The sequence below is a fragment of the Gymnogyps californianus genome, chromosome 1 (assembly GCF_018139145.2).
Source record: "Gymnogyps californianus isolate 813 chromosome 1, ASM1813914v2, whole genome shotgun sequence".
NCBI classification, from domain to species: Eukaryota; Metazoa; Chordata; class Aves; order Accipitriformes; family Cathartidae; genus Gymnogyps; species Gymnogyps californianus.
In genome coordinates, this window is record NC_059471.1 from 166595322 (window position 1) to 166621008 (window position 25687).

The following is a 25687-nucleotide window of genomic DNA, read 5'->3' on the forward strand; positions in this document are numbered from 1 at the left end:
TATTGCCATTATCTGATGCCCAGAAAGGGAGGGTGACCAGCTACAAAATCAGTTGGATCAACAGATCCAGACTGTTGTCAGATGTAAAAATAAAGCGTAATGTTGATTCCCTCTTCGACCCCTGTGCTTCACCTCCATCAGGAAGCAGTAGAGTCCAGGAATCCCAGCTCTGTCTCTATTGATACAAAGCCATGCTTTCATCCATTCAGAAATCTTAGGAGACATTAACTGCTGAAGTCTTCTCAGCTCTTTCAAGTAAGAGACCACAGAAAACAACAGCTGAATAAACAAAACTGCCTGTAGAGAAGGCTAGGGACTTCATTTGCTTCACTGGGAATCTTTCAAGAAGTATTGACACCTACACCAAATGAAGATATCTTCTTTTCATAATAAGCTTCTGGTCACCCAGAATGTCAGAAACTAAAACCATCATAGGATACAAAACAATTTGATGGTAGGCTGGAGGATTTACTACACTGCCAACTCTAGTGCATTCATCCATCATGGCCTTAAATCCAGTCTGGATTTTCCAAATTGGCCTCTCTGCTCATTTCTCTTGGAGATTTCTGAGAGGTTACTAGATACCATTGCTTGTGTACATTCACAGAAGACTCCAGTGTTTCCGTGAAGGTAATTAAAGGCAAATGGAGCTCTATTTAGAGAAGTGAAAAATGTAAATGTGAAGTTGAGGAGCTGCTTCAGTCAAATGACCACAAAGAAGAGGGGAGGGAAATATAATAAGGCTCTGAAAATCCCACTGCGGAAGAGCTGACTTACAGCCAGGACAGAAAAAATGAATGAATTCTGAATTTCTTTTTCCTGCATGCTGAAATATTTCCAATGTGAATCTAAAATAAACCTTTAAACTAAACTTTAAAATACCACTGAATAGTTCAAGGAAGTTTCTGTGAATATAATAGACCGTATTGAGGATCCAAAGTGTCAAATTCAATCTGAGAGTCTGTGCTGCCACCACTGCAGCTCAAACAGTAAAGTCCCTCAGCCACTAGCTGTGTCTTGGTCATACCCTATCTATAGAGTACCAGCTACTGAAAGCCAATATATAGATGACCAAGGACACAGATATGGGTATCACTTTGAAGAATTGCCTTTTTGAGGGCACAATAGCCTACCCAGGAACCTCCAAAACACCATTTTCTGGGGATCTCAGAAGGACTCAGATTCCTAGGAAGCCAAATAGACTGCGTTTACCCCAGCAGCACAGAAGCTGTGTGTAGAGACACCGAGTTGTTGTCTGCCATGTTTATTCTTACTCTGCTTATGCTGCTCAGGCTAAATGTCACTCACCCTTTGGGATCCACCAACTGGAAGATTTAATTGCCATAGGTTCAATGTGCCTCTGCTGAGGAGGCAGCTTTTCTGCTCTCTTTTGGGCAGGGAGCAGCAGAGGTGGCAAGGAGGGGAGGAAAGGAAAGCCCTTTTCTCCCAAAAGGGAGCTGGTGGACTGAATCCCATGGTCTTCCCCACAGGTCTGTCCCACTATCTTTCCTTTCTCATTAGTCCCTGATCCCTCTCTACACAGCTGCCTTGAGGCTCCCTACAAGCTCCCCCATTGCCTGCTTATGCAGGATGTAAGGCATTACACACTTTCCACAGTTTCTCAGGGGACTCCTCTAACCACAAGCTGTTTATAGTTGAATGTATATTTGCAAACTGATAATTTTGCATCATGTTGCAAGAGGCTGCTTAGCCCTGGGCAGTGCTGTATTAGGAATGGCATTAATTCTCCCATGGGCTCCTGAGCAGAAACTACAAAGACTGGAAGTAGAGCAGAGAGCTGGTGTCGGTGGCCTTGGAGCGAGCTGCTGACAGCCTGGAGTGGCAGAGCAGGACTTGGGGTCCCGGGGCACGATGGATGAGCTGCTGCAGCCGACTGAGATATACATTCCTTTTCTTCCCATGCACTGCCTAACGAAAGGAAGAGTCTGACCTCTGGGACCCGAGCCTCTCCTGAGGATACAGAAAACCACACTGCACCCTCACAGCTTTACTCTCAGTGGAGTAGCCCAGCATACCGCGTGTGCCATGCACAACATTCAGCCTCAGCAGGAAAGCACAGCTATTAGCTTTGCCCTGCGCTGATGAACAGAGTATTCACTAGCTTTGCTGTCGGGTAACCTCCCAAAACCTGCAAGTGGGGACATGGGCAAATCTTCCCCGCCAGCTATAGAGCTGCTCTCCCACAGCAGCTATCATGCCTCAGGGCTGCAGTGCTACTTTCCCCCCGGACAAGAAAATATAGCAAGAAAGGGGAAAGGGATAGACAAATCAGGGAAGCAACTAGGAAGGCGTGAAAGATGAAGGATACTAGGAAGGAAAATGTAGTTCAGTCTCAGGAAGTTACATTTGTATTGAACAGTGCTGGAGCTGGCTGGGAAGGGAAGAAATTGAATAGTTCATGCGTTAATACTAGCTGGATAGTTACTGTGCAAAAGGACTTGGAAATTCTCGTTGATGAGAGGAGGTCTGATGTAACTGTCATCACAGAGCGTTAACAGGGTGATTCATGTGAGTGAAATCTTTGCATCTCAGGGTGTAGTTCTTGTAGGTAGGACTGAGGGGGAGGGATGGCACCCTGCACTACCCCCTTTAAAGTGATCAGTAGCTGGAGGAGTGTGAAAACATGCAAACGATAAGCTCCAGAGGGATGTTGGGGGAGTGAGGGGGAACGAAGAGATGATGTCTGCTACAAAACACTGAATCAAACCAGAAAGTAGGATGAATTACTCCTAAAGCATCTGTCTGCACTGTAGACTGAAAATTGCATTATTATAGGGAACTTAAGTTTGGAAGATCTCATGCAGCTGGTAGTAAAACATTACGAGTTTCAGAGATTCAGATCTTCTTTTTTTTCCTTTTTTTTTTTTCTCTCCACAAAAGGAGTTTGCACTTGACAGCTATCTATTTGGAGACTTATTCTAACAGATAATAGCAAATTAATTCTAGGACTACAAGTTGTGGATTGCCTAAGGCTTATAGGGTCTGGTTGCATTCATTATGAACAAACAAAGTACAGTCCTAACTAGTAATATTTATATTTGGACCTTCATAGAACTGAACTTCTCATCATTAAGGAATATTAAGAGAATTTGACCAGAGGGTGGATACAAGGCAGAAAAAAATGCCTGAAAATCAGGAGCTGTTTAAGAAGTTTGCTAGATGGGCAAAAAGCCATGGCCTAGAGTCAAGAACAAGGACAACTTTGGCAGAAAGCTCAGGATGGTTGAGAGAGGAAGCCCATGACAACAGGTTTCTTAAGCACAAAGGGCTATAAAGGGGCAGTGAACTGTTGCATGGAGACAACCACAGCATATGGCTTCTAGCACAGCACATGGATGTCCTTGGATATTGGCAATTTTTCTACAGCCTATCAGGTCTTTTGGAGGGATCTGCTCCAGAAGTCCATCCTCTAGGAGGATGACCCTGGCTGAATTACAAGGGTAACCCATTCAGCAGCAGTGTAGGGCTGGCCTCAAAACATTAACAGTTGCCTTCAGCCTGACATCAAAATTCTGGGAAAAACAAGTATCTTCTTTGGTGTCTCTTGAGAAACTACACTTTCCCCTTTGCGAACGATGACCCCGTGTTTGAAACAAAAACAATTTTAACAGGAGGAGGAAAGGAACATTAATTTAGGGGAAAAAACCAACAGCAGCAGCAAATCAATGGTTCAGCTGTACAAATAACATGTAAGCATCTGCCTACACAGTAACCTCCAGCAGTCGTTCGTCTCCCTCTTCTCAGCTGCCTGATTGACCAACAAATGACTGCCCTTTCACAGGCCGCTTTCCTCCCACACTTTGCTTTTTGATGCCCCACTCTCGGTCTAGCATCATTAGCTGGCAAAGTCCAGCATCTGGACTCAGGCAGGCTCGTCTCCAGCCCTGAGGAGAAACAGTATTGTGTTTCTGTGACAGGCCTCCTATGCCATTTGTCCCTGAATGATGATTTTCCAGGTGACTGTCACTACAGAAGCTACCCTCTGCCAGTCTGGTCCAGTCCTGCGCACCAGCTGCTGTCTGTAGCAGTGAGGATTGCAATACTCTGCATAGAGGGTAAAAAAGGGGGAGACACAACAGTTCTGCAGGGCTGTGCTGCCTTGTACAGCTTCACGGCCCTCATCAGCCCTGACTCTCTTTCCATCCCACTCCAGGGGTGGGATGAGCTGCTCAGGACTCAGTATGATCAGGTTATTAGGTTGCATGACGGGACCACAGTTTCCCAAAAACATCTCCACTCGGTTTGTAAAGACTCTGTTTATTTAAAATTACCTTCTAGCGTGGCAAACATGCAAAGCATGTTAGTTATTAAATCACCTTTTGGAGTCAAGTTTATGACAGCCATATGAGGCTCTCATTCAGAAAAGATCGATGTGGGACTGTGCACAGCTGGCAGTTAAAAACCCATTCGTTACCACAAACTGAAACCAGCAATGCAAGCGAAACCACGAAGCCTAAAAAAGCTGAAACCGTTCGTTTCTGTGCGGCACTCCCCACCGCAAAAAGCCCAGAGGAGCTGAGAAACGGCGGCTGAATCTGTCGGAGCTCAGCCCCGCTCACCTGTTCGCGGGGAAGCGGCGTTTGTAAGGAAGAAGGGACCCGGCTTTGATGCCACCCTAACCCGTACGGGTGCCGGGAGCGCGGGAGCCGGCGGGGCCGGGGAGGGAGCGGGGCGGCAGCAGCCGGGCGCGGCGGGGGCCGCTCGGGCACTAGAGGGCGCTGTCCGCCCAGCCGCCGCGGCCGGCCGCGCCCGCGGCCCCGCGCGCTGCCCGCCGCGGCCCGCGCTGAGCAGCGCCTGGGTGATACCTTGGGGAAGGCGGGGGGGGGGGGGGGAAGCAGCAAAACCCCCACATAACTGAAACATCCTGCTGATGTAATGCGACAGCCCTCATCCCCACGAAACCCAGCTCCCTTCCTCACCCTCAGCGGGGAACCTGGCACATCTGTGGTTTTCTCCCTCCCAAGTTGGGGAGACGTACAGGGAAGAGACTCAGGTGTGATCTGCGTGGGATTTAGGGATCGGTTTTTCTACAGTACTGTTTTTGCAAGATGTTTCACTTCGCATCAGCTTGCGCTTGCATCAGTTTCTCTCATGCGATTACTGCCAAGTTGGACTAAAACTTCACAAACGTGCATGTTTACTGGGATTTCAGCTATGTCCAGACCAGGGCATTCCCTCCCCCTTCTAGTTTAAGGTTTGAGCAGGCGTTTAAGATATGGGGACTCTTCACACCCGACTCTCTGCCCTGTTGGGTGGAAACTACTAGGTCTGGTTTATACATAATTCTTTATGCTCATGAATAATTCCCCTCACAAATGATCCTTTCTTAAAGAGTTAAAGAGGAAATTGTTCTTCCCCATATAGGGATTTTTTTGAGACTTATTAAATCCAGAACTCTGAAACCTTATGAGTGTGTACAATTATGTGAATAAATTGGTTTTTTTTTTTTAGTAGAGGTGAAAAATTCAGCAAATTCCATTAGCATGCATTTGTTTCGGATGTGTTTGCTCCCTTTTTATTTTCCAAGTTGGAATACTCTATGATATATATTAGCTAGCAAGAGTGATAGGTGGAACAAGTGGCATTTTGAATGATTACAAGAGAATTCTCATCGAAAGTAATTTTGGAATTAAAAAGCATTAGATTTGGCACTGGAAAACTCTTACTATAAGAATGTCATCTAATCAGGGAACAGAAAACTATCATCTGATATGCACTATCAATCAATGTTAACCAATACAGCTCAACAAAGAATGTTGAATGCTGCTGTAAATTTCTCTTCAACAAACTATAAATCAAGAATATATGCTTAAATTATATGACAAATAAATTCTAACAGTGAATTACATTGAGGTGAAAAACTTTTATATTGTTTGCCAACAATTCACAAAACAAGAGCTACAGTCATGTATTCATTGTGAAAAATAAACCCAATTCTGATTTTTTGTAAATAGTTTTGCAATTGCAATTACATTTTCTGAAACATAGTATCCATTTTTGTAGATAAGTAATTTTGATGCAATGAGATTCAAGCTAAAAGCCCTCTATTGTTTTAAAAATGATTGCTGTGTGCATGGTAATGTTGCAGAGCTCAGATAACTGCCTCGTTGAATGCATATTGCATGAATATTAATCTAACAATATATACTGATAGTCATGTGGGTCTAGAAATTATCACCTTCTCATATAGACAGGAAAAATGAAATACAAAAATGTCATCCAGCATTTACTGAAGCTGGGAAAACCGTGAAAATGGACATAACATTGATAAGCTTTCAAAACACTGTAAGAAGTACTTCTGGTGCCAAAAGGCGTGCTTGGGGATCACAGCCTTGTTCCTAGTCACCCTGTAGCATCCTCAACATCTGTGTTAGACTCCCTATACAGCATATGCATGGAAATGCTTGCCTCGAGATGCGAGTCCAAGGAGCTGTTCTGCTGTGAGAAGGTGAAGATAGGCAACAGCAAACACTAACAAATAGTGCACATGTCTAAAGCCTGTTCCTCCCTTGGACTTGAGCATTCAGGAAGGCTCTTCCTTTCTGGAGCTAGGCTGTTGAGTCTCCCTTGTTCACGAAAGTCACATTCAAGCTTCTGAATAGCAGGATGCTCTGGGTAGCTTGCTCCCAAGCTCTTCTTGGATACTGACTCTTAAATACTTCATGACTAACTGGGACCTCAGACCACATCTTTTCTGCTTTCAAAGGAGAGCTGAAGCACACAAAGAGAGCATCAAGTGCCGTCTTTCCCTCTCCCATTTCCAACAAGTATTTGATTATTCTGTACAGAGCAGAACTTGCCCAGAGCACAGACCCAAACCCAGCCTGGGAGACTGTCCAAACTGCCTGTGGTTAGGGCAGCCTCGGGGCTGTCGGGCAGTGCAATGGGTTAATCCTTTCTGGTACAGGTGAGTGATGGCAACAACCCATCTGAATCCCTGAAGCGGGGTGCTGATGCTGGTAGAAAAAGCACCTCGGGGAACCTCCACTGCGGCAAGTCCTGCAGAAAAGCACAGCCCCTAGTTTGGGTGTCCCAGCTGTGCCCCTGTCTGAGACGGAGTTGAGCCACTCACCGGGGCTGGGAGAGAGGCTCCTCTGGGTTGAGGCAGAGTCAGATACTGGACTAGAAAAAGGTGATGTTCAAACCATAAAAGCTACAGCCTTCAGGTGCTTCCAGAGTAAAGGGAACGGGGCTTACGAAGACCTGAATTTTGAAAGCAGCATTTCAATGCTTGTGTGCATCTAGCCCTCTGCTTTCTGGAAAATAAAAGGATTTTTTTGTTCGAATGCAGGGGTAATTTATTAATGGAAAGATGACCTTGGTCCTACAACTGAAAACAAAGGGAAGAAGAAAGGGTTTGATGGTTAGGAGTCCCATTTATACCGGGACAACTCCCACTTGGGGCAGATGTTCCCAGACCTCAGGCAAGATGAGAAAAGTGCATAGAGAACAGCCTAAACTCTTCTTATGGCCACTGAGTAGGTGAAAAGGTTTAACAGAGGGAGCCAGTCTGAGTACGTTCAGTTCCTTGTGCAGTCAAGGCATCTTAGTTTTATTCCCACAAAAAAAAGTCTACATATCAGTCAGAGATGACTTGTCCTCCCCACCCCACTCCAGCTGAACTAAATTGCTTTAGGGTATGTTGATGCTGTTCATGATAACTCTGCTGCAGGTACTGGTGCTTGCCATTAATAAATACACTAATAAATACACGAAGCTCTAATGTTTCCTTAGCTAAATGAAACAAACTCATCACAGAAAAAAGCTTCTTCAAAGGTTTTTATCTTCATGACACTAAACCAGAGCCTATTTAAAAGTCTTTCAAAAGCAGAACCAATAATTTAAAAGTGGTTTTGAGATACCATGTTAAATGTTTTTCCTGCACAAGTGCTTTAATGAGCATACAAATAGTCATGAGACAGGCCCTTACTATTTTATACAATAAAAATTCATATTGGAATTCATGGAAATTTTGGCCTGAGCAGTCTGAGGGAAAAAAAAATGCAGAAGAAATTTTAGCTTATATTGAGAAAGAAATAGGATATCTCTACCTCTGTGGGTTCCTCATATCACTGGCTGGAGGAGGAAGGCAGGGCAGCTCGCTCATCAGGGCTCTGCACAGAGGCTGCGAAGAGAGGGGAATTCGTTCTGGAGTGCTGCTACATGGCGGCTATCCCTGCTGGTCTGGCACGGGAAATCCTCTTCACTGCTTCCAGGACTGGCCCAAGGTCTCTCTGCTTGAAGAAAAAGACAAAGAGCGAACTGATCTGAGGTTATCCGAGTCACAGCATTACCCCATGGCTATTCCACATACCTGAGTTAGGACTTCAGTGCCCTCAGAGGTAAAGGGTGAGGTAAATCCTCACCCTACAGGCTTCAGAGGATTTGGATATATCCAAAATTGCATAAATTATTTAGAATATAAATATAGCAGCTAAAACACAGCAGATAAAATGGAACCATAGGTATCTGCATGGGCCAATCTGTTTTTCTGTACACACACATGGCAAATGCAGAGTTTTTAAACATACATGTGGTTAAAATGAGTGTTTTCAGTGTATTTTAACTAGATTTGTACAAGAAGACATTTGCTGTTAAGACAACACAGGAAAGCTCAGTTGCTAGACAGTGTCCCTCGCTTAACGAAGATATTATGACAGTTTCAATTCTGAAGCAAAATTCTACCAATTTTAAAAGAGCTTTTAAAAAAAAGGAATGAAAGCTTTAACAGCGAGCAGCTATTAGCTCCCGAGACAAGGGCTTCAACACTGGCGACGTTTTATCTTTGCAACTGAAAACAACATCGACAAGTGCCAAGGGTGTGTTGGTGTGCACATCCTTTTCCCCTTGGCCTTCTCCACACCTACGAAAAGAAGGAGCAGTGAAGTTTTCAAGAGCCCAGCAGTGTCCACCACAACGTCCGAGTGAACCCAGACAGTGCTGCTTATTTTAGGCACAGCAGCTTTCCACGCGGGAGTCATCTCTGCAGTCATTCACAGCTCTCCTGTCATTAGACACCATCATCAGGATGGGAGAGTCTCCTGCACGACTGCTGGTGGATTTGCGTTAGACTTCTTAAACATATAGGTCCCCCGTGTGATTATTCAGATGAGCAATCAGGTGATTCATTTCCTGTTTTAAGCATCTGGATATGGAACACACCATCCAGACTATTGCTGATATTTGTATTTGCAGCTGCTTGTAATGGGCTCACTCATTACTGCTCGTGCAGTGCCATTAGTGGGTAGACTGTATTACTGACATAAAGACACACTTGCCCTGAGGAGCCTACAGTCAAAAGCAGACACCAGGGCAGCGAAGGCTACAAATATTCAAAAAGCACAGGAATGAGAGAATGAGGGCTATAACACCGAAAGATTATGAGATATGCTTGTTATGTTCACCTCTTGCTAGCGTCTTGTTTTTTCAGTCTATGCTGACACCTAACCTGAACGATCTTGCGAAAGAATCATGTTCTGAATTCATAGAGCTTCTTGTGATAAGCTGTTGATGTGCTAGTGGTATTTTTAAGACACAGAGGAGACATGTCGGGGAAACGGGAGCCCGATTACACTGCAGATAGATAGAATATTCTAATCAGCGAGCAGCTTATCAGCACACTTACGGGCAGCAAATGCTTCACAAATCCTGGGGAACGCCAGCTGAAAATCCCCATCATTACTGACATAACTTTCTCGATAAGCCTCCTCAACAATATGAGCTATTGTTTATACCTAGAAGCACTGCCGAGGTTCAGTGGAAAGGTGTGCGGAGCTTTTTTCCCCAAACAAATGAAGTGCTGGATTCATGGGTGAGAAGCAGACCTGCTGGCATTCACAGCTCTTATTCTATTCAATGGTCACAGCAAATGACACCCTTTCATTTTCCCTTCCTGTACTTCATAGTACAAAAGAAAAACTTAAACCTAAACCAGCTATTTTTATTTTTGATTAAATCTTTCTTTCCCCTCTCCAGATGGTACATGCAGGGGCATGACATTAACCCGAAACAAAAATGAGCAACCAGAAGCAAGTGTGCCATTAGCTCAGCTCAGTGTCTGATGTGTTTATTTTCAATGGATCTGTGAAGCAGGCTGACAAGCAGAATCTTTTGCTTCACATATCACTTACAGAGCTCCAGTGAGAAGGCACCATATGAAACAGCCAGTGAAAAAACCTTCCGCAAGGCATGGCCACGTTTTTTTTTTTCTTTTTAGGCACAGATACAGTCGATCAAAACCTCGATCGATGAAAGAGACTCATCAGAGACAAAATTAAGATAATTGCATCGTAACTACAAATTGTCATAAGAGACGTTTTATGACACAATTTAGCTGAATTAGATACTATTGACCTCAGAGTGGTTTATCAAGGCAGGAGAAATAAATTAAAAGAGATACGAGTACTCTGAATACAAACAGTAAGCTGCGTTTTTCAACCTCTTTTCAACTTCTTTGAGATCAGGTGGGATGCTTTGATTTACCAAAATTAAAAGTCCGGACTTTCAAGCTACTGTCATGTATGAGCACACCAGAGCCAGAAGGTTCACAAAGTGTCGTTATATGGCTTTGTCTACGCCAGTGCACCAGGCCAGAGCGCGGGTCTGCGTGTTGGCCTGGGATCATCTGTACTGGAAGTTGTATAGCAAGGTCCCTGACATGGTTTTGGCCTGTGCCGGGTAGCATCCCACCCAGGTTTCAGACACAGCCCGAGGGTTAGCACAGGCTAAGGACCTGCCCGACTGCAGGCCAGATGTGGCCCTCTGTTTTGAAAAGGAGTTTAGCCATACGGATGACAGCAGTGCTGTGCCAGTGGACCTCGGGGCCAGAGGACGATCTCTATTTACTAATATAGATGCACCTTGCAATATCAGATAGAGAAGGGGCAACAAACTGTCTTCTGCGCCAAAAACAACGTTCCAGTAAATAGTGTTGGTAACTGGACTTTCTGGCTATTTCATGCTGGCTATGTTAGAGCACTCCACTCTGGTAAAGCATCTCAGCAGGCACGGCTAATTTGGAAATACTGGCTTCCTATGGTCTAGTTCCTGAGCTGGACGTGCAGAAAGACGCGACGTACAGAGGGATGCACGCTCGTCAGATGCGAGCCGGCTTGCACCCGGAGGTGATGTAGGTATGCCACGGTGCTGCAGCTCACGGGAACAATCTTAGCTGGTAAATAGTGACAGCATCCCTATGTGGAGGTTTTGGCTCGGGTCTCTGCTAGCCGGGGGAAGTGACCATGTGGTGCGGTGCCTCACCAGGATATCCTTTCCCAGTCTTTCTGTGTCAGCTGGGAGGTGACTTTTCTTACATGTTTGCACACTGAAGAGCACTGGGGTGAGAGGGGGCTGACCAAAGGGTTTAGCTGCTACTGAAGCACAAGTAATAGATAACAGGAGTCACTAACAATGAAAATTAACTGAGCATCAATCAACGTGAAAGTCCAACTCATCTTGAGAAACAGTGCCTCAAACACAGGCAAAACTGAGATGTGCTCTGCCACCTATAACTTCATTAAACCAGTGAGGTTTTCCACTGAATGTACTTGGCAAACACGCCACAAACCGTTACTGAGTTCTCTGCTGCTTTCAAAAAGTGGCACCTCTTGGGACCTGGAATCTGCTGACACAGATGTTATAAAAGACTTTTGGTAGGATTGACGGCAAATAAAATATTCTGCTGCTTATTGCAAGCCTTTTGACGGCATAATTATGGGTATCCTTGCTCCAGGCTTCCTGACTGATTCTCACCTGACAGGCAGCCTCACAGATTTTATGCATTCAACAAATGCATTGGCACTCTCCCCCATATTTCAGCATAAATCCAGGAATGGAACAAGCATCAGGTGACTGTCTATTTTGAATCTGTTGTACAGCTTTTAACATTCCTGTCTTTTCTGTGTTGTTACAGAAAGTCTTGCTCTTGCCTCTCAGCTTTCTGAAACAGCAATAAAGGGCTGTATCACAAACATCAGAAACAAAAGACGAGAATCATGGCTAAACCAGAGTGCTGTATGTGTACATTAGTATGAACAATTCAACATTATGTTTTTATTAAAGATAGCTTAAAAGGGAGTGGAGAGGAACTAGAAAACCAGAGCCTTCTCTTCACAGGTGTTGAGTACCTGAAACTTCCATTAGCTTTCTAAAGGCCTCCATTTCTTTTACGTTCAAGGTGCTCTGGGAACAAAAAGCACTTAAGAGAAACACGCTGCTTTTTAAATGGCAGTGGCCAATGACAGACAATAACAATTTGAGGAAGGACAAGGAGCACTTTTCTGTAAAAAGACAGGAGCACCTCTGAAAAAAACAGGACAACCTGATTTTTCTGTGCTTATTTTAGCAGAATGCTCCAGAGCAGACCTACTAAAAATCTCCACTAAATCTTATTTCCATGGAGAAGTGATATCATTTGTGATAGTGGACACCATCTTTAGCTTTGACTTGAAGCACACTAAGCTACTTTTACCTTATCCTTTGTAACTTTAATTATGCAGTAAAGTATTCTTAGCCTCCTCATGTGGTACTGTGCTAGGAATCAGCTTTCTACTGTACGTCTCTCTTCTTTTATCACATCTTCAGCTTTTCTTTATCTTTCTATAGCTATTGCGTCTTGATACCACTCTTATTTGTCGTAACCTCTAGCCTAGCTTTCAAAAATCCCTCTCTTTTCAAAATAAGCTTTATACCTTGTCTAATCATCACTTCCCACAGGTTCCTTTCCGAGCAACAAATTTCAGTGCTAACATGCAAAGTGCAACGCTCAGCTTCTTGTTACACTTGTGCAACCTGTTGAGATCTGAGGAAGTTGTACTGGTGTAACAAAGGCAAGTTCAGCTCATGGTATTTGCAGTCCCAACCCCCTCCTTGCTATTTCTCTGAAGTGTGTATCCTCAGACATCTTTCTTGCTCCCACACACCATGGAGCCCCAGGAAGCCCTTAGCATGGGTGCTGCTTAAAGTCAGCAGCTGAGAATGCAATGAAGACTAGAGGCTTTTCTTCTTCTGATCTTGTCCCTAATACAACTCATACCTCTGCATTTGTAGTTACTTTCTCCTGGGTAATGTGAAAGCCTGATAACTGAGTCTGTAGTCCTGAGACCTTCTAGTAGAAGGTTTCAAAAATAGTGCCGCTACACCAATGTTACTTTTAATGTAATTGGCATATAAAAGACAAAATATTGTCTTTTATTAGAATTATTATTAGGATGCAAAATTTTGCATCCTAAGCCTGCAGAGAGCATGGCTAGATCCCCTTAAATCACACCAAAATTTGAAATATTACTGTAAAGGGGGTGGAAACATCCAGTTTAATTTTGACCTTTCAGATACCAATGGATAAGCTAAAGAACTGCCTGAATACATGGCCTGCAGGTGACAAGTTACATGTAATTCACAGTTCACAGTTTATTTCTTTCCACTGTACTGTGTGGTACTTCATAATGTAGCTGACAACTCTCTTCCCATAATGAACATTATTTAGGAGAGGTGCTGTCTAAGCATGGTTCAGAAAGCCCTGAACTCATGCCTCTCTACGGCTGTGGAAGAGGGCTTTACCCATGCTATTCCACCTACGTTCGTGCAAACGAGGGCAGTAACAATCCCTCGCCTTCATCACGAGGGAACACGTCACTCCATGAGGATGAAAAGGTATAAACTATTATTTGACATTTCTTCTGTTATCCTTCATCTTCCACATTCTAATTTTCTTCACCTTCCTAATTGTTAGAAAAGCTTTCTGTTTTGTAAAGAAGGGAAATGCACAGGTACAGTAGGAGGATACTTAAGAGAGTTAAAGTGTTTCACTTGGCATAGTGCTACTGCAATTTTAATTTCCTATTCAGGACTTGGGCATAACAGTTCAGAGCTCTTGATACCCAGGATTGAAACCTGCCTAATCACAGTGATCTCTGTGCATTGCGCTCCCTGTGAGACCTCTGCTTTCCCAGGAGCATGCTCCTGACTCTGAAAGATCTGAAATGAAACCCACATTTCTGCATTTTAAAGAACACTGCAATACCCCCATGGAAATAGCATTGCCATGCAATAAGTAAAAGGTGGGGTGAAAGGATAATATCTCTGCTCCAAGGCTCCAACATTTCTTTCAAGAGATGCAGTACATCAAACACTTCATCCTATGTAAGCATGTTAGGCTGAGGAGGACGACTAGGTATTGACTAAGGAACGTGCTGGACTTTACGGTGAATGAAGGAAGGACTAAAAGAGCAGAACAAAAGTTAGTCACAGAGGACGAAGGTGCTTTACCAGGCTGTAGTTACCACCAGTATGGCACTGAGTGGTAGCCCAGTAGGTAGAGCAAACAATAGCAATTTTCCCAGCTATCACTGCCTGATATAATGCAGTGAGGAATGACCACAAACTGTCATTTGAGAAGTGATACTGCTTCTTAAGACCAGCAGTGCCTGGTTTTTTAGGGCATCAAAGTACATTTGTACAGCAGGGTTACAATGCAGCTTCTGGCAAGAAGTGCTACCACAGGGGTTGTCAGAAGCAGGCTTCCTTGCAGAGGGAGCACCCAGGTGCTGCAGTGAGAAAACCCAAAACTAGTTACATCATTGTCTCCATGGGAGTCCTAAGCCTGGAAAGACTCCACTGCACAGGACCTCCGATGTGATGTCCCAGCGCTGCTGGCTACCAGGCCCAGCAGCTGTTTGCCACGAACGGGGGGGTCTCTTGGGTGGAGAGTCAGAATTAAAAGGCAAAACAAATACCTGTATGCACAGCCTATGAGAAACATTGGCACTTCTCAAAACCAATGAGACAAGGAGGCAGCAGGGGAAAAAAGTGTAAACGAAGTTCATTTTGGAGGGAAGTAGCAATGGCCAGAACACAGTGGCTAGCCCTGAACTCTTTCTTCAAAAGCGGAAGGACCCGCTGAAGAGCAAAATCACGAATGTTCAATCAAGTGAGCTCACAGTAGGAGTAATTTTTAAAATGAAAAGCATGCCCACTGTTCAGAGATACAAGCGGGAGAATGGCAGGGGAATCTACAAAAGGAGAGAGGTGATGAAGAGAGACAGCAGGAAATCAAACTCCACTCAGAACAGCAACCCGCAAAGTTCCAGCGCAGTCCAGCCTGCAAAATAACAAATAAACTCTCCCCAGGATGAATAAACCGCTAAATGCACTGGTAGAAAAAGAATGAGTTGTACCTACAGGTGCCTCATGGCCATTTTAAATGGTAACAGTTAGAAGTCTGGATGTGAATACAACCCTCCTTTTCTTTCTCTACTTCACATTATACATGCTTTTGTAATAGCAAGATATGGAATAAGGAGTTTGGCAACTTGGAAAAATCATTATATTTCAAATGACCTACATCACCAATAGAGTCTTTTCATTTTCTTCTAATATATTAATCCTTCACTGGAGGGAGTATCAATTATAGACCCAAATAACTGTAAATCAGATACCCTCACATTACATTTATACTTAGGTATAGTAAGTGAAGCCAGAAACTAGTGTAATCTCTACCTTAATCAGAAGACATCTGTGTAAGAAAATATTCTTGATTTGTAGGTGTTCTCACTGCCCACTTTCATTACTCAGGTGTAAAAATTGCTCCATTGCTTTAGCATGGAGTATTAGCTTTCTGATAAGGAATCTTGCAATGAGTTGTCTATATTTTGCCTTTGACATATCTGTGACATTCATGTTAGGAATATCAAAAATTGTTTCCGGCAGATAAAGTAAGCAGATTTATTTTAGATTTTTTTCAACTTTATTGCCTTCACCAAGTTCAGAGGTAGCTACTGTACGCTTTTTCAAAGTTTGAGATGGTCTAAACTCATTAGAGATAGGAGCTTTGACTGGTCAGGCATGGTATATGGCCATAAGGACTCAATTAGGAATTTAAAGCCACTGCTCAAAACAAGAAAGATGGGTTGATTTCATTAGTATTGACAGGCAGGTTATTGAGAAATTCACCACAGGAAGAACTCATTTAGATAATAAATCCTCAGTGGTGTTTACAAGGTAAGCTTTAATTCCTGTCCAAAAGAAAAAGGAAGGATTTCTTCTTTTTCCAATAATGAAGGCGGCTTTAGGATTTAATGCAAACATATTTGGATTATAGGATGGTCAGCAGTTTCACTGGGAAACTTTGGACAAACCCACCTAGGCAGTAATTTTCAGTAAGTACAGCACTGCCATGTCACTTGTGCTTCAAGTGCTAGGTATTTCAGTACTGGAGAGAACATCAGGATTGCAAGGCAGGTATGTGCTTGATACAGGTATTTGTGAATTCTTCCTGTGCCTCCAATTAACTTGTGCAAATTGCTTAGTAATCCTAGACCATTAAAATGTTCAAAATAATGACTTTGAATTTTTATTTTGGGCCGTTTTCATTAATACCGTTTAATTTACAGCCAGTTAGAGAATTCTGGCAAGGAAAAAATTGTGTTGGGATGGTACATTCTCAGCTCCCACAGGTGTGGTACTTTAGGTTGGTGTATGTTTGTAGGTGTCCTCTTCCATAAATACGCTGTGGGCAGCAGATCGAGGATGTGCCCATAGCGTTTGGGGTGGTCACTAATGAGATACTTAGCAGCAGGATTCTGCAGAGTTGACAGAAGTGGAGTCAAGTCAAGAATAAATCCCTCCTCTGCAACTTGTGAAACCCAGCAAAGCCACTGTGGCAGTGACTGTGAATAATGAATGCTTTACTGATTTTTAGTCAGTGGAGCTACATATTTCAGGACCCTTGCAGGCACACTTGGACTCTTCCTTCAAACTGTCCCCCTTCATGTTACTGCTGCCTTAGCTACAATAGCTGGCAATTTTCTGATGCAGATGGCTAATCTGCCACTGCTGCCCTGTAGCAAAATCCAGAGAAGAGTTGAATTTCTCCCAAGACTGATTTTCCAAGTAGCTAAAACAAGCACCCCAATTTGGGGAATTTTTAGGAGAGTTGCAAACACAATCTATTGAGATGGTTTCAATCGCACAGGATGAACTGTCTCTACAGCTGAAAGTGATTGTCCCAGTGGTCTTCACTGTACTGAAATTAAAGATGTGCTGAACTTTGAAATTACTGGCATAAGCAACTGTGCACCCAAGGATATTCATGACAGTTGCACCAATTTAGTGTGTGATCAAGATTTTGAGATTGCTATGATAATCAAGTTGCTAAGTATATGCTCAGGCACGTAATATGTCTGGCTTTGGAAGTAAGCTGAACATGCAAATAAGCACTCTTGTTAATTCCTTACTTTGTTTAAAGCACTGGAGATCACTAAAAGCACTGGAGATCACTAGCTGTACTGTTCACTTTAATAGGTTGAGTAGTGCCCTCTACTCTCCCCCCCTCTCCCCCCTTCCTTCCTTCCTTCCTTCCTTCCTTCCTTCCTTCCTTCCTGGAATAAGTTGTAGGAATTTTTTTTTTTTCCAGAATGAGGTGAAAGCCAAATCAGGGAAGTAAGTGTGCATACATACCTGTACTTGTACACACCACAAGACATATACATATATCATGTTCAAAAATACATGTTGAAAGGATATGATTGTTTACAAAATCAAGCCCTTAAAACTTAGGAAATGCCATAATCAAGTTTGCCTGTGCATGTTTAATTGAGTTCTGTTCTGTTTTTGCATTACGATGAGTGCTTGATCGTACGGCTACATGTTTTTTACCCACAGGTGCCTGGGATGGATTAGGATCACTTGCTGAGCAGCTTTTCAATATTCTGTTTTATCTTCATAGTTCAGCACGTGGCCCCATGTCTCGGGTATTGCACTCTGTTCAAGCTGTGTTCTGGATACATAATTATTAATTTCATCAGCAGCTTTTTGGTGGCAGTCACTGCTATTGTTTTCAAGTGGCTTGCGAATAGCAGTGAATTCTGTTTTCCCTCTCTGAGATGAGGGGACATTGTTATCTTCATTTTTCAGGTGGAACGAAAAGACGTAGGAAGATTAAAGTCCAGAGGTTCCACTAATTTCAGCCACCAAAGATCTCTGCTAATTACCCTTGTGGAAAGCTGATAGCGTTAGCTCTAGCCTTTATGTGGTCCAGTGCTAACAAAGCCTCGCCGGCGGCTGTCACAGCTATTTGCTGACGGGGGCGGCGCTGGAGCCCTGAGCACCTCCCAAACTCTTTGAGGCAGACGTGCCATAGACAGACACAGACTCGTCTGCTCGTCCCCTCCACAGCAAATGATCCGTGGGCAGCCAGCTCCCCCACTCCCCATCCTTGCCTCCAGCTGAAGAGGGCAGTTTCGTCCCCGTGCCACCAAGAGCGAGCCAAGCGGGGGCTCTGCTGCCAGCCCTGGTGACTGTCCCCAGCAGAGCGGCAGCAGCCTTGGGCAGCAGCTGCTGGGCCATGCCAAGGCACCCCAGCAGGGATCGTGCCCAGAAAGCACAGATTCTTTGAGAATTTAACTGCATTCCTGTGCTAAGCGTGCTCGGACTGTGATCTTAGGAAGGCGTGTAACATGGGCAAATTTGGGTTGATTTGCACAGGAGTAGCAAATGACCTGTTAACCTTTCAAGAACACAAGGCCAGGGTATATATTTTTCCTTAAACTTGTTCTTAGGAAAAAAAAAAAAAGAACAATCCGGAGTTGGGTATTTCCCTAAGTATTATAGCCTGCAGGAAAATCTGCCTAGAATACTTCAGCCCAAGAGGTTAAAGCCTAGCAAAATTGTTAGCAGATGAAGCAGGGAAATCCTGGATGACTTTACTATTGAGTAGTTCTTGTAGTGGCCTTGCTGCTAATATGAAAGCATATACACGCACGTATGCACCCACACACGGACTACGTGCGCATACACAAGCACAATAATTAGCAGGACGCTGGATGCCCTCTCATTTATTTTACTTGTTCTTTTCTGTAGAGCTTAATCTTGCAGACAGTTCACTTTAATCCTGAGCGGATGGAAATGGCAGGAGTTCGTATAAAATTGGTGTAAGTTTTCAGCCACTGAGAGCAGAACATATCAGAAGGCAACGCTGAATAAATCCAGAGGAATACCATGGCATTAATTGTGCACCGTGCTGAGCATACCTACTGCGGCAGAAGGTGACTTCCACCCCAGTGATGGATGGGATCCTGAACGAACTAGGACCTCCTCATGTTTCACCAATGCAGAAATGCTTGAAGTTTCATGTTGTGGCCTAATTCAAATTAATTGAATTTAAATGGTAAACACAGAATCATACAAACAACTGAAGTACAAAATGAAGGAACCCGCTGCAGTAATTTCTCTTTTGGAAACATGGTAACGCCTTTGGAGGAAAAATCATGAGACATGGAGGAAAAAAAAAATCATTTGCCTATGGAAAAAAAAAAGGTGTTAGGCCTTTTAAAAACATGACGTGCCAGGTGTTTTGTATATTAATTATGTCTTTATTCATAATCTAAGTGGGGGTAATGCATGTATCGGTAAGGGCTCAAATTTACAATGAGTGTGAAACAATAATTTAATTCTCCTGAGATATGTTGTCAAAGTCAGTCCCATGCTTTTTATACATGTGTAAGATTCAGTGGAAACCATCTTAACTGTTTTCCTTCTTATTAAACAGTCTTCCAAAATCTATAATTCAGTGAGACATTAAGCAGTTGGCATTTGTTGCTATACAATCCTGTTCCACAAGCCCTACTGTGAATTCAGCGGGGCATTCGGCACTAGCCAGCTTTTGTTATCAGTAACTCTACATGAAAGAACTTGCATTTTTCTGCTAATGAAACAAACCAAAGAATAATAAAGTTGTTCAGTATTTTAAAACCTTAGTTTGGATTGCAGCTCTGAGATTTCAATGCAGAGAACTATTGAGATGCTCTCAAATCCAAGTGTCTCTCACTGCTAAGTGCCTGTATGCTTTTATCTCCTGCAGACGAACATATACAAGTTATAGCAATGTTTAGACATCAGTAGGATAACATCACTAAATTCTGATAGGAGATCTCAAATATTCAATGAGCTGTATCTATATTAGGGAATTACAAGTTAAAAAGCAGACTAGACCCTTGGGCCTGAAGACAGTGAGTAATACAGGCTGCAAACGCAAGGTAGAAAGATCAGATCCTGACACAACACCTCGCCTTATCTTCCTAGCATGATCATTGCCTTTTAGGAGCCTTATTTTTGCAGAAGGATAACAGTTTTTGCCCCTCACGCAGTTTATTGACTGATAAGCCTGTCAATGGCACTCCGGTCCTGACAGCTCCTTTATGGCCACCTGTGAGTTTGTGTGGTGCCTGTCATTGCCTTCCCTGCATAAGCCCAGCTGGGCTCGAGGAGCTGGGTTTTGTTCAGCGAAGTGGCTAGCATTGCTCCTGAGATGACCAAAGCGTGATGGACACAAGTTGCTCGGGGGTGGAGCGTCTGGTCTGGACGTGGTGGTGTGGGGCTGCAGTGCTCGGGAGCTCCCAGTGCAGCGGCGATCATGCTGGAGTGTCACCAGGGTATCCAGGGCAAGTCCCTCTGGCTTCTGGAAAGCTCAAAATGGGGATGATGAGAAGATGAGTCAAAGCTATTTTAAACTGTGGCCTCTAGCCTGTGCTTAACTCTGTCCCGTGCTTCTGAGGCCATCCCGGTACTGTCACTGCGCCCAAGGTGGGTCTCTCCATCCCCTTTTTTTCTTTTTCGTTACTTGCCTGAAGAACAGGGTATTTACCCTCTGCTATGACACGTAACAGCTGGCTCGTTTCTCAGATTATCATTAAGCAAAGGGGTACAACATAGTTTTTGGAAAACTATAGCCCTACCCCGCTTCCTTGGATTTCGTTGTCCATCTGCCTCCATCCTACTCCACAGAAGAAGGTAATTAACTGGATTTATCAGCATTGTGGGAGTAACACGCAATGTCACATTAAGCTGGAGAAATTCTTTCAAATGGGAGGAATTTCAATTTAGCAGATAAAATACTATTTTGAGGAAGAAAGTGCTCTGAGTTTGGACTCTGTCAGTGGAGGAGAGCCTGTATCCCACAATCAGTAATATTAGGGCAAGTTTGCACCGCTGAAACCAGGACGAGTTTTGCTGCTTATCTACAGATGGGCAGGCCAGAGACTTTTGCTTTTCTGCGCTTGTATTTTTCAGCTTTTTTTGACTAGACGAATTATTGCCAGAAGAATATTGCTGAAATAATTGTCAAGAACCAACTGTAAATATCTGCCTTTCACAGGAAAATCCTCCATCTCCCTCCCTTCTGCACCCACAAATATGAGATATCTCATCTGCTCTTCTTGTTGAGGGACATCACATCAGAGCTAGGAGCACAGTTTTGCAGGGGGAGGGAAGGACCAGCCAGCAAAGTTACAGAAGCTGTTGCATGGAGTTTATTTTGCCCAGCACAATATTGTGCCAGCAAAAGTTTTCCAGGCTGTGCAAAAATATTCCACACATTAATGATCCTGATTTTTAATGAATTTTAAAATGAGTTTGTGCTGGTGCAATCAGTTTTGTTAACTGCTGAGCAACAGTATTTGTGTTCACAATTAGTTGTAGAAGTACAATGGCAGGCATGCAGATAGAAGCTGGATTTAAACCAGCACGTTCCAATTAAATACATGGCTGATAACTACACAACTGGAGACTTGTAACAACAGTATTGTCAGGAAAGATCAGACAGGTGTTTGAAGACACGGCGCAAAGGCATCTTGAGGGTTGAAATTCTGCACTCTGATGTCTGTGAGGAGAGCTGGATCTTTTCACTGCAAAAACCTAGACTGTGGGGGTGAATGGGAAGCAAGGAAAAAGGCCATGGACTTCTGACAGCGGAGGGTTGCAAGGACTCTAAATATGCCAGGACAGCAAGGTCTCAGGGCCTCAATTTTGTCCCTTGATCTAGAAAAAGAGGGTTTGTTCTGATTATGGAATACTATGGAGGCAGAGTGTCAACCCCTGTGTGCAATAATTGCAACTTTAAACTATCCTATTTGGATAAGATTTCTTAGGAAGCAAGTTGTTAAGTGTATGGATTGCTCCAGCTGAGGACAAAGAAGAGCACGGTATTTTAGGAGGTGTTCCTAAATGTTAGGGCATAGGAAGGTGGCATCCTTTGCCTCAGAGAACAGCTCAGGATCACTGTGGCATTATTTGAATTACTTTTTTTTTTTTTTTTTACTTTGGGACATGCAAGGATGAGGAGTAGCTGTCTATTTTTAGACTTCTTCAGGGAAGAAGACCAGATTCTTCTTACCCTTTGAAATTGCCCTATTGTATGGCAATTTATGAGATAAAAAACATGGAGTAAATTGTTCATTTGCCAAAACTCTTTTGCTGATCTCTTTTTGTAGATCATTTGGCAACGCATGGATAAGATGTGTGCCATACATCCCACCAGTCTGCCAGCTGTGGTGTAGGCTAATGTGCAATTGTCCATCAGGAGACCCATCTCTGTGGTATCCTTCAGGACAGTGCAGCAGCTTTGAATAACCTTCAGCTGTGCTATTGTTGTTGTTGTGTGTTGGAGAAGAGTTCCTGAGCTTCCTGAATTTCTGGATATGTGGGACAAGCAAAGTGTCTTTCTCTGCGAATTGTAGGCACCCCACAGAGTTCCTCCTTTCCTTCGTGCTCTTGGCCACCAGCAGCTGTGCAGGGGGACGGATGAGGACGCCCGACTCGTTTCCAAGTCACTTCCTGAGTGACTTTCCAAGTTTCTGCCATTGCAGAAGGGGACTCAGAAAACCCTTTGTGAGTCCCTGCTAATCTTGACTTCCCTGGGTTGCTGAGTTTGAAGACCTTGTGGCAGGTCATTCCCATGAGAATGATCTTATTTCCTAGCCAATGACGTAGAAAGAGTTTCCTAAGTTTACTATAAATCTTGGGGAAAAAATGGGGAGAGAGCCATAGAGAAGGAGGGAGAGCGAGGAGTTCTTCTGTCTATCCATCCAGCCCCAGACTCCTTACAGTCAGCATGAACATTGCAGGACACTGGGAGACACCCAAGACAGAGAAAACACTGGCCAGATCTTTTCTTGTCTATCTATGTTTTCATCTGCGTGTAGCCAGCTGAAGACACAGAAAGCAGCTAGTTTATTATTTCCTCAAAGAAGTGTCTATTTTTTAGCATGGAAAATGCAGGCTGAGACACAGTAAGATGCACTCCACGCATGCCAGGAGCAGCAAGGAGATGGGCTTGGAGCAATGTCTATGTCCAGCAGTGAACATCTGTCCTAGCCGCTGGTGCTGCAGGGACGGGAGGGTAAGTGGAGGGGCTGCCTGTAGGCTTGGCGCTGGGCAGGACACCTGCTGTCTGCTGCCAGTTCGTAGCCGGTGCCCCAGGCAGCCCAGTCCCGCTCCAGGGGTGCATAGACCTCCCAGTGCTGGGATGAGAGACCATGAAGAGGTCTTGTCCTCTATTATCCTTTGAAACAGGGATTATCAGTGCTAAAGATGCACAGCTGTTCTTCTGGATGGCTTCACTATTCCCATTTTATTGCCTCTCTGTGGAGGAGGCTGCCCAGCCTTGACACAGTTGCTGGACCGGCTGCAGTTGTCTGATTTGCTAATTCTGCCAAGGGCTAAAGGGAGATTGATCAGGAAGAGTTAAGTCACCGGGCTGATGACACAGACTGGATGGCATGGAAATGGCATGGCGTGAAGAGAACAGAACAGAATAGAACCGAACAGAACAGAATATATTTTTAAAGCTGATAGCTGCTTCACCATCCTATTCCCTGGCCTCCTGATCTTGAGGCCGACTCCTCTGCTGTGGCAGAAAGAGCAAGAGAGGTTAACTGTGGAATTAAGCACTCCTCATACAACCAGCACAGTTTCTGCACCAGAGAGATATAAACAGCAAAATGAGCAATTTTCAAGGAAAAGTGCTAGTGTGGATTCCTGGCAGGGTGGGGGAAATAAAGGGTTTTTACTCCCCTTAGACTTTGGGCTACAGTTAAGTGGCTTTGGGGCACTTAGTCTGTGCAAAAAGAAAGACTTGACACATAGAGGGGCAGCTCAGGAAGTAGTATTTAAATGTCAGGATTACATGACAACTAAACAGTTAATTTGTTATTTAAAAAAACCCACCCTGATTTTAAGAGCATCCCCTGTCTCAGGTGGTTAGCCAAAGGACCCTTTTCTTATGAAGCTTGTGAAAGCATTGTGGAGACTTATTTGTCAAATAATCGCACAACTGACAATGGTATCACAATAGCCAGACTTCTGCAGTGGTTCGAGGTCCTCCCTGAGGAGCCTGCTGCAGGGCAGAGGGGAAGTGGCTGGCAGGAAAATCGCCCATTCTTGCAAAATTTTCTGTGATTTAAAAATTTTGCTGCTGAAGAAAAATGGACCAAGACAGAACTAAATCTATTCTATATGCACAAGGCTATAAAAATCAGCTCTGTACTCACTTTGCATTGCTCATCCTCCCCCCCCCCCCCTTTGTCATTCAAAGTATGCTCGTAGGAAACTTCAAGAGAAGCTGCCAACAACATTATCAACATCAAGAGAGACAGACAAACCAATGACACAGGATGTAAGTGAAAGGATACCACTGAGAAAAGCTACACAGATGGTTTTATAGATTAAAAAAGCTGGCATTTCTAGAGCTCAGGGTTGTTAAAAACAGACACAGATAGAGGGGGAGAAGGTGAGAGAGAGGAGTAACTTACTTCTTCAATCCTTCTGGTTTGATATTTCTGTAGGCCCAATCTGTACTCTGCAAGAATGGTTTTGTGCTTTTCGTTGCACTCCCAGCTTGTTCTTCTTGGTGTTTATAGACTATCCCAGATGTCAAGTTCTTCTTTGCAAAGCAAGTTGATAGCTCCTCGCAGCAAGAATTGTTCTGTTCTGGGACTGTGCCAAGGCATTTTGCATTTATAAAGTGATTTACAGTCCAGAGAAGTCCTGTGAGGAATGACTTTGCTGTTCTTAGGGCAGAGGAGCACTAGGTCTCTCTCTTGGCCTGCCTGCCTTTTAACTAGAACACATTCTTAGTTACAACTGCTGTTTGTTCATTCCCTCTTTGCCTAAAATTGAATCACTTATTCTAGTAGTTCCCAAACCACGGTCTCTTGTACCACATCAAACAGTGCTTTCTAGGGTGCTTTCCACTGAAGGCTTCAGAAAGGGAACATGTTCTGAGAAATTTTGGTAGTGCTATATTTGAACAAAAGTTTTGGAAAAACAAACTGACTTTTTGTCTCTTTCACAAGATTTCTGGTATTACCAGCACTGAGATTTCAACAAGCAGATAAAAATGGTAAAACAGACTCCACGAGCCTTCTAGAATATTTGCCCAAAGTTGCAAGGTTTCAGAAATTCTGACTTCTGAACAAACTACCACAAAAAAGCTGTCTCCTTCCTGCTAAGTAATTTACGTTAAATGCGTGCTACTTCTGGGCACCCAGTCCACACCTCCTGGCACCATCCCTTCTCCCGGCTCTCCTGCCAGGTGCTGCACCCAAACATCCTCCAGCTTTGCCGCGCACACCTAGTGTCTTGCCTACAGTCCCAGCCAGCAAGAAGGCAATAAAGAGATCCAGAAATATTTTCTTCTATCCCAGTCCCCTGGCTAGTTTGGCTTGTGCTGAAGTTTCACTTCTCCGTCTGTACGACATTCATGAAAGTAATAAAATTGCTGCTGACTCTGGAGGTCTCAGGGAGTCACTGCAGGCACAAACTGCCCCTGGGTCACCTGCAGGATCTTGCATGAAAGAGGGGCTATTCCAGGCAGCCGTTCATGGCACTCCATTTC